Source organism: Taeniopygia guttata, chromosome 6 (assembly GCF_048771995.1).
Source record: "Taeniopygia guttata chromosome 6, bTaeGut7.mat, whole genome shotgun sequence".
In the NCBI taxonomy this organism is placed as follows: Eukaryota; Metazoa; Chordata; class Aves; order Passeriformes; family Estrildidae; genus Taeniopygia; species Taeniopygia guttata.
Genome location: NC_133031.1, coordinates 34,798,585 through 34,810,960, shown reverse-complemented (window position 1 = coordinate 34,810,960; position 12,376 = coordinate 34,798,585). Strand labels below are relative to the sequence as shown.

The 12,376-nt window shown below is 44.4% G+C and overlaps 1 protein-coding gene across 2 annotated transcripts in view; it reads right to left on the bottom strand.

Annotated features, from left to right (window-relative positions):
• The window catches only part of PTPRE (protein tyrosine phosphatase receptor type E), a 92,023-nt gene extending 80,149 nt beyond the window's left edge, over positions 1-11,874 (bottom strand). The window contains exon 1 of one of the 2 annotated variants that reach the window (XM_072931358.1): positions 11,744-11,874. The gene's annotated coding sequence lies outside the window, so the exon portion shown is untranslated. Of the gene's footprint in view, positions 1-11,538; positions 11,561-11,743 lie in introns of those variants that run through there. The other variant, XM_072931359.1, reaches the window with a different exon arrangement.
• Positions 11,875-12,376: the final 502 nt, after the last annotated feature.

Genomic DNA, 12,376 nt, shown 5'->3' with positions numbered 1-12,376 from the left:
GACTTAAAAAGCCAGAAAACACCTGGTGGTTTTAAGAGGTCCTCATGGGAGTTCTTAAACACAGAGCTGGAAATTACACAAATGCCTCTGTGGTTTCTGAGTGTTTTCAGCCTTGCAAATTAACAGAATCGCTTTAATACCTTTGATAATTTATTAGCTCCTGCTGCAAACCCCTAAGCAGCAAATCCCTGCTGCCACAGTTCTGCAAATGCATCGCTGCCTGTGGTATCCTGTGCTGCATCGCTCTAATTAGTGATTTCAGGTGCTGAAAGCTGCTTGAGAAGTTCCTCTTCTGCCTGAAATCACAATAGTTTGCTGTTCTTACATCCCACAGCCACAATTCATCAATGCATAAAGAGCGATATAAAATTATAATAACTATAATATACATAATAAATACTATAATAATATATAATAATGCTAATATAATATATAACAACTATACTTTATAACGATATAGTTATATATATAGTATATATAGCTATATATACTATATAGTGTATATATATAGCTATATATACTATATATAGTTATATATACACTACATATATTTAGTTATATATAGTATATATAACTATATACACTATATATACTACATATAGTTATGTATTGTGTATATATATAGTTATATATACTATATATACTACGTATAGTTATATATAGTTATATATAGTATATATATAATTATATTACTATATATACTATATCTAACTATATATACTATAACTATATATCTACTATATCTAACTACATATACATACACTATATATAACTATAAAGAACTATATAGTTTTATATATAACTATACAAACGATATATAACTATATATTGTTATAACTATATATAGTTATATATAACTATATATATAAAATTATATCATAAAATTATATTATAACAATTATATTATAGCTATATAGTTATATATAACTACAGAGATATACTATATATAACTATATAGAACTATATAGTCATATATATGATACAAACGATATATAACTATATATAGTTATAACTATATATAGTTATATATAACTATATATATAAAATTATATTATAAAATTATATTATACAATTATATTATACAATTATATTATACAATTATATTATAACTATATAACTATAAAAAACCACCACAAGAAATTAAAAATACAAGGAATTTTTAACAAAATCACCATGTCCTCCTGACCTAGTGAGATCAAGAATAAAAAAATAAACCTCAAATCCATAAAACACAACCACAAGCCCCCAAACCCAAGAAATGTCACCACCTGCCTTTGGCTGAGGGAAGACGGGAGTTCCCCAGGCTCCTGCCTACGGAACAAATCCCTGTGGAACTGAACTGTTCATTTTGCCCCTTGGCCTTTGTCGCTTGTGTCCCCAGGAAAATTCCAGTTTCCCTGCAGGATAAAGGCTGCTGTGAGCCCCAGCAGTGCCTGTGAATGGCCGCAGTGTTCGAGGCACAGCCAGCCCTGCTCCCCAAAACAATCGCTGCTTGTGGTCCTCAGGCAGCAGCAGCAAGGCTGGCACCTCGGCCACAGAATTCCCAGAGAAATACAAGAGTTTCCCGAAAAATCCACCTTTTTCCTTTCATACTTTCTCAAAAAAACCCACCTTTTTAGTTTTGTATTTTCCCTAAAAATTCACCTTTTTAGTTTCGTATTTTCCCTAAAAACCCACCTTTTTCCTTTCATACTTTCTCAAAAAATCCACCTTGTTTTTGTTTTATATTTTCTCCAAAAATCCACCTCTTTTCTTTCATGTTTTCTTCAAAAATCCACCTTTTTTTGTTTCATACTTTCTCTAAAAATCCAACTTTTTTTTTTTTGTTTCGTACTTTCTCTAAAAATCCACCTTTTTTCTTTCATCTTTTCTCCAAAAAGTCACCATTTTAATTTCGCATTTTCTCCAAAAATCCACCTTGTTTTTGTTTCATACTTTCCCCAAAAAGCCACCTTTATTTCTTTCATCTTTTCTCCAAAAATCCACGTTTTTAATTTCACATTTTCTCAAAAAATCCACCTTGTTTTTGTTTCATATTTTCTCCAAAAACCCACCTTTTTAGTTTCATGTTTTCTCCAAAAATCCACATTTTTGATTTCGCATTTTCTCCAAAAATCCACCTTGTTTTTGTTTCATATTTTGTCCAAAAATCCACATTCTTTTCTTTCATACTTTCTCCAAAAATCCACATATTTTTCTTTCGTGCTTTCTCCAAAAATGCACCTTTTCTTTCTTTCATATTTTCTCAAAAAATCCCCCACAAAGCCTCCCCTGGGAACTAAAAACCAACTGGCTGAAGTTTCACTCCTAATCAAATCCCCAAATCCCCCTTGCTTTATTCCTATTCAACCCATCCATGAACATTCTGTAACCATTGCTCCTTGTACAGAAATCACACCTTAAAAATATTTTCCTCTATTTTGTCTTGTTCTTTTGGTTTTGATTCGTTTCTTTTGGTGGTAAGAATCGATTTCTTTGTATACACGTAAATGTGTGACATGTACATCACCCAACACTGAAACTCATCCAGTTTATCTCCCAAACTCCTTTCCCTCATCAGAGGGAGTGGATCAAATATCTTTGAATAATAAAAAGGTTATTTAAAGTGGTTAAAGGTGTCCAAAGCAGTGCTGGATGGACACAAAACAGCCCAAGATGTGATTTATGCTCAGCTTCAGGAGAGATGATAGAAGGCACTGAATTTATGAGTTTCAAATACATCTAAATTTGGGAAAAATTAAAAAATATTTAAAAACATAAAAAAAAAACAAAATAGCCAGCAGTGAGTGCATTTCATCTGGCAGCTCCTGCCTTTGCTCCTTTCCCACGCCCCGGAGCTGTTCCCATTCCAGCTCCCAGTGCAGCCCTCGGAATAAAGGGGAAAAACCCTCAGGGATGGCCTGGCCAGCCTGAAATCCCATTCCAGTCAAATTCACAGAGCAAAACTGCCCTGGAAGAGCCTGGTCAGCAGCAGCATCCCACCCAGATTAACTCCTGAAAAAAGAAATGTCCAACTCTGCTCACAGAGAGAGGGCTCAGGGATTTTCCAAGAAAATTATTCAAGTTTCTTCCCCTTGAAATTCTGGTAAATGAGGCCAAATTTCAAGGGCAAAGAGTTGGATGCAGTGCAGCAGTTCTGGAGCTTCTTCAGGACAAATTACAGCTCGAGTTACACGTGCACAAAACTGATAAATAACTTGGGCAGTTCACAGTCGAAGATACTCGTCTCAAAACTGATAAATAACTTGGGCAGTTCACAGTCAAAGATACTCGTCTCAAAACTGATAAATAACTTGGGCAGTTCACAGTCAAAGATACTCATCACAAAACTGATAAATAACTTGGGCAGTTCACAAAGATACTTGTCTTGAGGGGCCCAAAACTGACCCCAGGATTTGAGGTTCCTCCTTGAAAATGCCCCATTATGGCATAACCAATTATCTCAACACCTCAACAAGCTCCTAAGTCAATTTCTAATAGTTCAAACTATGTCATGTAAATAGGTCATTATTTAAATATAGTTCCCTGTTTCCACCTTTTCCTTTCCTCTCCACCTTCCCAGAAATATTTAAGTCTCTACAACTTCCTCTCCCCCCACTTCTGCTGGGAACTGGTGCTGGAGTGGGAGGTTTGCCTGTGGAAAACAGATTAAAATTAAGTGTTGGATCTGTGGCCTTGAAACGTGCCCTCGGCTGAATTTTTAATTTGGGCTTTTCAAGATTGATCAGCACACGTGTAATTTTAAAGCAATTTGAAGCAGCAAGGTAGGGAGTTGGACTTCAAATTAATGAGCTTTTGACATCTGCAAACAAAATGATAACGTGAACCCATTTAAACTCAGGCTTGAGTTTAACAGGGAAAGCATCTATCATTTTAATGTGGTTACACAAAGGCTTTTCTGCTGCTATCCAAAAGCTGTTCCACCACAATCCTGCTCTCAGCAGCAATTTGCAAACTTTGTTGTATCAGATTAGTGGAAAGACAGGCTGCAGATAAATTAATATCATTGAATAATTAAATGTTTTAAGTGACATTCTGCAGCATGATTGAAGATATTAATGAAACCCAAATTTAAATTAACCAGACTTGGTCCTTGAGACATCTAAACCCACAGAACACGGGGTACAAACATTATTTATGGCTTGTTTAAATCAGGATTTTACTACTCAGGAAAGGCCCAGCACTGCAGCTCTAGCAATCCACAGCGTATTCCAGCAGAAACCAAGACCAGGAATGCAAAGGAAAATAAATTCTCCAAAGACAACCAGCAAAGATGACAAGATTAAAGGGCAAAAGACAATCAAGATCGAATTCACCAAAAGAAACAATGTGCAGGGTGAGGGAAGGGTTAGGAGTGAAAACTGAAGCTGAGGAATTACAGCTCTTGCTAAAGAAATATTTACAGCTCCTTTATCAAATATCCTGCAAAGCAGAGGGTCTGCAAGCAGGAATTTTCATTGTTGGCTTCAAATTGTGATGATGCTGCCTTTCATTTACCAGAGTTGGATTTTCTTCTGGACCAAAAATTCCATCAAAAGAACCGAGGGAGGTAAGAAATGGCAGGAGCAAACCCCGAGATCAAAGCAGGCTCGGTGTGAACCTCATGGAGCTGAGTCCCACCTTTGGGAATTCCAGGACAGCAGCAGCCCCTGGGGCACCTGTGGGATTCAGGATCTCGGACAGGGAAGCATCAACTCCTCCAACCAACCCAAAGTCAACCTCTCCATCCTCACCCCAACCCAGTCACCCACAGCCTTGTAGGAGTTAAGAGATTTCAGGATGACAAATGTCCCTGGGTAGCTGCTCTTCATGAGAGCCAGGAGAGAGATGGGTTTTCTTATAGAGAAGTCTCCATAACATTAACAAGAAGGAATTCTCTCCCTCAGTAAACTAAAGAGAGACTATTCTAGAAGTAATAAACTGACTAAAATTTTACATTTTGTCAGTAAGAAAGAAAAAGTTGTGGGGGGAGGAGAAGTGTTCTGAAAGTGTTGTTCTAATTCTTATTACTCTTTCTTTTAATTAGTTTTAATAAAATGTTCTTTATATCCTTTTAAAGTTTGGAGCCTACTCTGCCTTTCTCCTAATCCTACCTCACACCAAAAAGTGAGTACACTAATGATTAACCAGCACTGGACCCACCACACTCGTTGCTGTGTTGGAAAAGGGGGTTTGGAACCTGGAATTCCCAGTTCATCCCAGTCTGGCTCAACCAAAATTGCTCTGTGGGTCTCCAAATGAACCACAGCAGCTCCAGTTCATCCTCCTCCAGAAGTTATTCCAGGGGAAAGAGATTGATTTTGGTGGGAGGGGAGCAAACTCAAAACCACTGCAATAAAGGGAACACCAGGAGCTCAGGAGGGTGAGATCTTGCCATGGATGTGCAGTTGGGTATTTCATTCTAAATTATTTTCTCCAGAGCAACAAAACTTACAAGCCAGAGGTTTATCCTCCAGCTGCCCTGATTATGTGTCCTGATCTTCTAGAAGTGACATGAGTAACACACTTTTCACTTCTTCCCTTGCAAATCTGTTATTTGTTTTCTCTTTAAAATTCATTGTGCTACTACACCAAAGCCTTTCCAAGTCCTCATTCTCCCTGGTGCTTCTTGCTGCTGCATCCCTGTTTGTGGGTTATCTTTAGGGAACAGCTTCTTCCAGCTGCTGGGGCATCCTCACACTCCTGTGGGAAAGAGCTGCCTCTTCCCAACACAGAAAACCCAAAATTCTTCTCTCTCTCAGATATTTTTTTAGTTTATGTCTCATCTCACTTCTGCCTGATTTACAGTTTGTATTTTGTCAGACCTCTCATTCTTACAAAAAAAAACCTATCTCTGTACATTAGAAAAAGGCAATCTTGGGTAAGACAAGCTTTCAGGATTGAACATTTTTTCCTTTTTACAGCGGGGATAAAGGTGCTAGAAAACCCCAGAACTGAGTTGTTGTACATTTCCCAGGGACAGCTCACCATCACTGCAGGCAACAATATAATCCCAACAAATTTCTTCCCAGCTTTATTTCTCCCTCAGCCAGGAAACACCTTTGAACACGGGCAGATCTCTGTGAGCAGATTTAACTTTGCCATTTCAGCACTGAGTCAGTGCCAGCAGCCAAAGGGGAAAGGGCATTTTTGGGGCAGGGGATGTCACTGGTGAGGCATCCTCTGCAGGAAACACAGAGGATTGGGCAGGCAGAGGGATATCAGGGATGGAATTATTATTATACCTGCAACAAGTCAGCTGAATGTGCCTTAAAAATACACCCCATGATGTGAAGAACTCAAAATTAAATCCTGTACAAACACTTCAACAAAATGCTGCTGCTGAGCTCCTCCTAATCGCTGCCTTATCAGGATCTCATTTCAGCTCTGGCTTACACAAGTATTAAATATGTTTGTACAACACACCTGAAGAGATATCAACATTTCAGCAAGAAGCTTGGAATAAATACAGGCAGGGTTGTTTTACTATTAACAATTAGAGCATTTGGGATTGTGTAATTCAGACAGGATAAAAATAAGGATGAAACCCTGTGCAGAAAGGCACAATGAGTAAAAAACACAAGATAAAAGTTTAAAAAGATGCAGAAATCCTGCACAGAGCATCCACTCCTCACTCAGCCCAAACTCTGCTGCATCACATCACAAATCAGCACAAGCAACACCCAAATCATTCCCTGAGAACACTCTGAGCCCAAAAAACCAGAGCCACATCCAGGGGAGCCATAAATGCTCCACCAAGACCAGGCAATTCCAAACTCCTTCATAATTCATGGAGCCAATTCACAGCACTTCCCATGCTGGGCACAGAACGATCTTCAGCTTACAGAGGGATTCTGCTGCCATTAATATTGCAGCAGGAGATCAATAATGAAATGCCCAGCAAGGAGCAGAGAGGTGCTCACTGCAGGTGTCCAAACTGCAAAACTGCAGCCTCCCCCCAAAAAAACTGCAGCCTCCCCCAAAAAATGCATCCTCCCTGAAAAATTGCAGCCTCCCCCCAAAAAAAGCCTGCAGACTCCTCCCCAAAAAAACCTGCAGACTCCTCCCCCCCAAAAAAGCCTGAAGACTTCTCCCCCAAAAACACCCCTGCAGCCTCCTCCCTAAAAAAATACCTGCAGCCTCCCCCCAAAAAATGCATCCTCCCTGAAAAATTGCAGCCTCCCCACAAAAAAACCTGCAGACTCCTCCCCAAAAAAACCCGCAGACTCCTCCCCCCCAAAAAACCTAAAGACTCCTCCCCAGAAAAAAAATACCTGCAGCCTTCTCCCCCAAAAAAATTGCAGCCTCCCTCAAAAAATGCATCCTCCCCGAAAAATTGCAGCCTCCCCTCAAAATAAGCTGCAGACTCCTCTCCCCAAAAAAACCTGCAGACTCCTCCCCCAAAAAATTGCAGCCTCCCCAAAAAAATGCATCCTCCCCAAAAATTTGCAGCCTCCACCCAAAAAAACCTAGAGACTCCTCCCCCCAAAAAAATCCTAAAGACTCCACCCCCCCAAAAAATACCTGCAGCCTCCTCCCCAAAAAAACCTGCAGACTCCTCCCAAAAAAAAAAAAAAAACAACCTAAAGATCCTTCTCCCCCCAAAAAAAACCTAAAGACTCCACCCCCAAAAAAAAAATTCCTGCAGCCTCCCACCCAAAAAAAACCCCTGCAGCCTCCCCAGGGTCGCTGGATGACAGAGCTGAGTCTGATTCACCAAACCCATCCCATTGTGCTGCTCCCACCACGCTGTTTGTGAAGGAAATGTGGTCCCTTCCTGCCAGCCCCCCTGGAATAAGGATGGAATTGCAGCTTCTACCCAAAACATCTGTTTTCAACCTCCCCTCCTGAGAAATGTTCATTGCATGTCCAGATACTGAGTATTTCACTTTCAAAGCCCATTTAAAGGCAGGTTTTTCCCACCAAAACATCACCGTTCATTGATGACACCACACAGGGCATCTCCAGCTGCTGCTAAGCCCTGCCAGAAATCCATGCTGAGGAATATTTTGGGAACAGAGATTGAACCACAACATCACATTTACAAAATGCTTAACATCATTGCCAGGAAAGACCAGCACAATCCTCAGATTGTTTAGAACTGAACCATTTTCCTGCAGAAAAAAGGAGCGGGGTGGGCTCTGTGTGCTCCCAGCACCACACAAATAATTCATTATTCCTTGGGATCTTCCTGCTTTTCCTCCTCCACAGCATTCCATGCTTGCTCTTTTTTTATTTTCCACTGCAGCTGACCTGCTCCAAAACCTTGAACAAGTTTTCCTGGCATCACCAAGCATGAAGAACATGAACAATTTGCTGATAACAAGAGCTGGAGGGGGGTTTTTGATAAGGGCATGGAGTGACAGGACAAGGGGGAATGGCTTTAAATTGAAGGAGGGGATATTTAGATGGGAGACTGGGAAGGAATTGTTCCCTGGGAGGGTGGGCAGGACCTGGCACAGGGTGCCCAGAGGATCCAAGGCCAGGCTGGAGCAGCCTGGGACAGTGGGGAATGTCCCTGCCACGGCAGGGGTGGAATGAGTTGGCATTTGAGGTCACTTCCAAGCCAAACCCGTCCGTGTTTTTCTGTGACACGTGGATCTGGCTCTCAGAAAACACCAAGGACATCTGTGACAGGGCAGAGTCGTGCTGAATTTCCTCCAGCTCTTATTTCACAGTTTCGGCAGTTTGCCAACCCCTGTCCACTCATTTTTCTTCAGAAAACCTCTTAAAAGAGTGAGAAAAAGGTCATCCAGGCCAGCAGGCAGAGCTCTGCTGGACCACACTCAGAAACCAAGTCGGTCAATAACACAGCTCTGCAGCTTTGGGCATGATACCACCAGCTCCAGAACCCAACAAACCCTAAATCCTCCTGCTCTGCTGTCACCCTCTGACAGTAAAAGGGTTTTTAAATCATGGGGACTTGGGGTTAAAAGGAAAATTAAGCTTACTAGGTCCTGAAAAAAATAAATACCCGAGGTACATGAAGGCCTTGTACCTTGCTAGAACTGCACCTGTGTGGCTAGTGCATGATAAATGATATAATTGTTAGATGTGATGATTGTTTAGTAATTAAATATAATTACTGTTTAATCATAAGAATAATCATGAGAAACTGTGGTCAGGGGCCTAAGAAAGATCACGAAAAACTCATAGTTGAATAAAGTCAATGTATACAATAGAACAATATAAGCTGAATAATTAATATGTAAGTTATATAAGGAGAGAATATAAAATACATTCAGCTCGAAAGTCGTGTCAGAGACAGATTTGGGTCTGTACCCCTGATTCCCAGAGCTGTCAATAAAAGCACATGCAGATAAAGATATCCTGGGATGATTTGTGCTCCTGAACACTGCCACTTCCAGCTGGGAAGGTGCAGAGCCCACTTTGGGCAAGGCAAGGAGCAGCTCTGCCTCTGCCCAGCCCCACCTGCGTGGGGGGACAGGGGGTTTTCCACAGGCACACAGCACACCCAGGAGCTGGGAATGCCATGGAGGGTCAGGCAAGGAGAATAACACTAAAAAAATTCAGGGATTTTACAGAGTTGTTGGAAATCCAGCCCTTGCTCAAGAGATGAAAAACCTCGACTGAGTTTGTTAACAGCTAAATAACCACAAACATGTGAGGTAGAAAGCAAGAAAAATCAAAATACAAACACAAACTAGGATCTAAACGTGCTAAAATTCCCCACTTAACACCCGAGGACAAATTCCTGCAGCCCAAACAGCCCCACTTTAGGTACATAAAGATGTCTGGGTTTATTAAAGGTGTCAGCGAAGCTTTCAAAGCAGGAATTCAGTTTTGCTCTGTGCTTGGGAGAATCCCTGCATTTCAGGAATCCCGAGCACAGCAATCCCTTTATTTGGGAGAGCACAGCAAAGCAACTAAACACTACACCCACACCATTTTGTTCCTCACATTATTTCCCTTCCTTTCTTCTCACACATTTCTGAGCTCTCCCTGCACAATTTCAGCAGAATTCACTGTGATCACCCCACAGGTGATGTTTGCATCCCTCCTCCTGCTGGTCCCACTCCATCCCCACCCTTTTCTCCCCAGTGCCACCACCCCAAACCCCACAGCCTGCCCCAAAAACACCTCCTTACCCCCATTAAGGCTCTTCTCAAAGCCCAAATTCCACCTGATCAAAAGCAAGACCAAGCCTCCAAGCCAACCTAAAATTTCCCATTCTAAGCTTAACTGGTTTAATTTATCCTACTCTAAGCTTAACTGGTTCCATTTATCCCCCAGCAAAGCCAAATGAGGGATAACATCCCTCCAAAACAAGGAAAGCACGTTTCATCCACATTTAAATCTCTTCTAAACTACACCCAGCATCCAGCTGAACGTCATTAGTTTTCATCACAAGTCACTTCTTTTATTTATTTATGAGCCCCAAAACCAGCATGCACATAAGGTGACGCACTTAAATTGATTTTTTTTTAATCCTCTGCATCTTTGTTTCTACTTTCCACGGATTATAACATCTAAGGGGAAAAAAAAACTCAAAGAAAAAAAAATTAAGCAACTTGATAAGCTCTGTCTTTTCTTTCAGCTCAGCAGCGTCTACCCCATCCAAATCAGACACAGACAGCTGAATACACAGCAAATCACCTCACGCTGTGGAAATAAGCCACATGGAGAGGAACCTCACAGAAAAATTGGGAAAAAAGCAGGAGACAGCCTTTCACAATTAGAAAACACTGCTCCATCCCACAGCAAACACCCGTTAACCCTTCCCACAGAGCCGCGAGCAAAGAGAAAAACAAAATCCCGCAATGGGAAGCGGTGAAAAGCCAACTAATAAAGGGAACAAATGGAAATAGAGGGAGTTTAACAGCACCAGCCTTGCCCGAGAGTTCGTCCGCAGCCACCGGCGCCGCTCAGCTGAACGCGGCTCGCTCCAGGAGGGGCTGGGTGGGAACCGAGGGCAGAAAATCGCTTTGAAAGGCGAAATTCAGGCACCAGCCCCATCTCGGCAGCGGGGCAGAGCCCGGGGCAGCACACCGGGGCTGGGTGCGGGGGGACGGGCGGGGAAATCCCGGGACGGGCGGGGATACCCGGGGATGCGCGGGGATGTCCAGAAATGCGTGGGGATGTCCAAGGGTACCCAGGGATGCCCAGGGATGTCCAGAAATGCGCGAGGATGCCCAAGGATACCCAGGGATGCCCAAGGATACACGGAGATGTCCAAGGGTACCCAGGGATATCCAGGGATGTCCAGAAATGTGCGAGGATGCCCAAGGGTACCCAGGGATGCCCAGGGACACCCAGGGGTGCCCAGGGATACCCGGGGATGTCCAAGGGTACCCAGGGATACCCAGGGATACGCGGGGATGTCCAAAGGTACCCAGGGATATCCAGGGACACCCAGGGGTGCCCAGGGAAGCGCGGGGAGCCGGCCGTGCCCTCGGGCGCGTCCCGCATCTCCCGGGCGCCGCGCGGTCCCAGCCACCGCTGGGATGTCCCTACCGAGATATCCCTACCGAGATATCCCTACCGAGATGTCCCTACCGGGATGTCCCTACCGGGATGTCGCTGCCTGGATGTCCCTACCGGGATGTCACCGCCGGGATGTCGCTGCCGAGATGTGACAGCGCTGTCGCACCGGCGCCCAAGGCCAGCCCAGGGCAGCGCCGAGCTCTGCCCGCCCGTGCCCGGCTCGGAGCCGCCCCGCCGCTCCCGGTACCTGCGGGCGGGCGGCGGCATCCCCGCTCCCTCCCTCCCTCCCTCCCTCCCTCCTTCCCTCCGCCTCGCTCACCTGCGCGGCTGCGGCGGCTCCGCGGGCCGCTGGCGGCGCGGCCGGGCCGGCCGGGCAGGCGCTGTGGGCCGGGGCGGCGGCTCCCGGCAGGAAATTTCGCTGTGGCCGCCGCCGCCGCCGCCTCCTCCTCCTCCTCCTCCTCCTCCTCCTCCCGCGGCCGCCGCCGAGCCCGGCCCGGCCCGCGCCCGCCGCGGCGCCGCCTGGCGGACACGGCGCGTACTGCAGGGGCCGAGCCTGAGGGCTCTGGCGGCGACAGTGACAGTGACAGTGACAGTGACAGTGACAGTGACAGTGACAGTGACAGTGACAACAACAGTGACAGCGACAATGACAGTGACAGCCCTGCCATCACCGCCACCACCACCCCCGTTCCCTCCCCAGTCCCCCCCGAGCTCCCCCGGCCCGCCCGGGATGTCCCCCCCGCCCGAGGGCCACCCCCGGGGTCCCGAAAGAGGAAGCGGGGCAGGGATCTGCGGGAATTAGGGCACTTTTTGAGCCTCCCAGCAGGAGAAATCCCAGCTCCGGGAGGGATCTGAAAAGTCTTTCCCAACGATGCTCTCTGCATTACTTTCAAACCCCTCAATGTCCATGCACACCGTGTTTAAGTTTTCCTAAGGATGTTCCAGAGCAAGA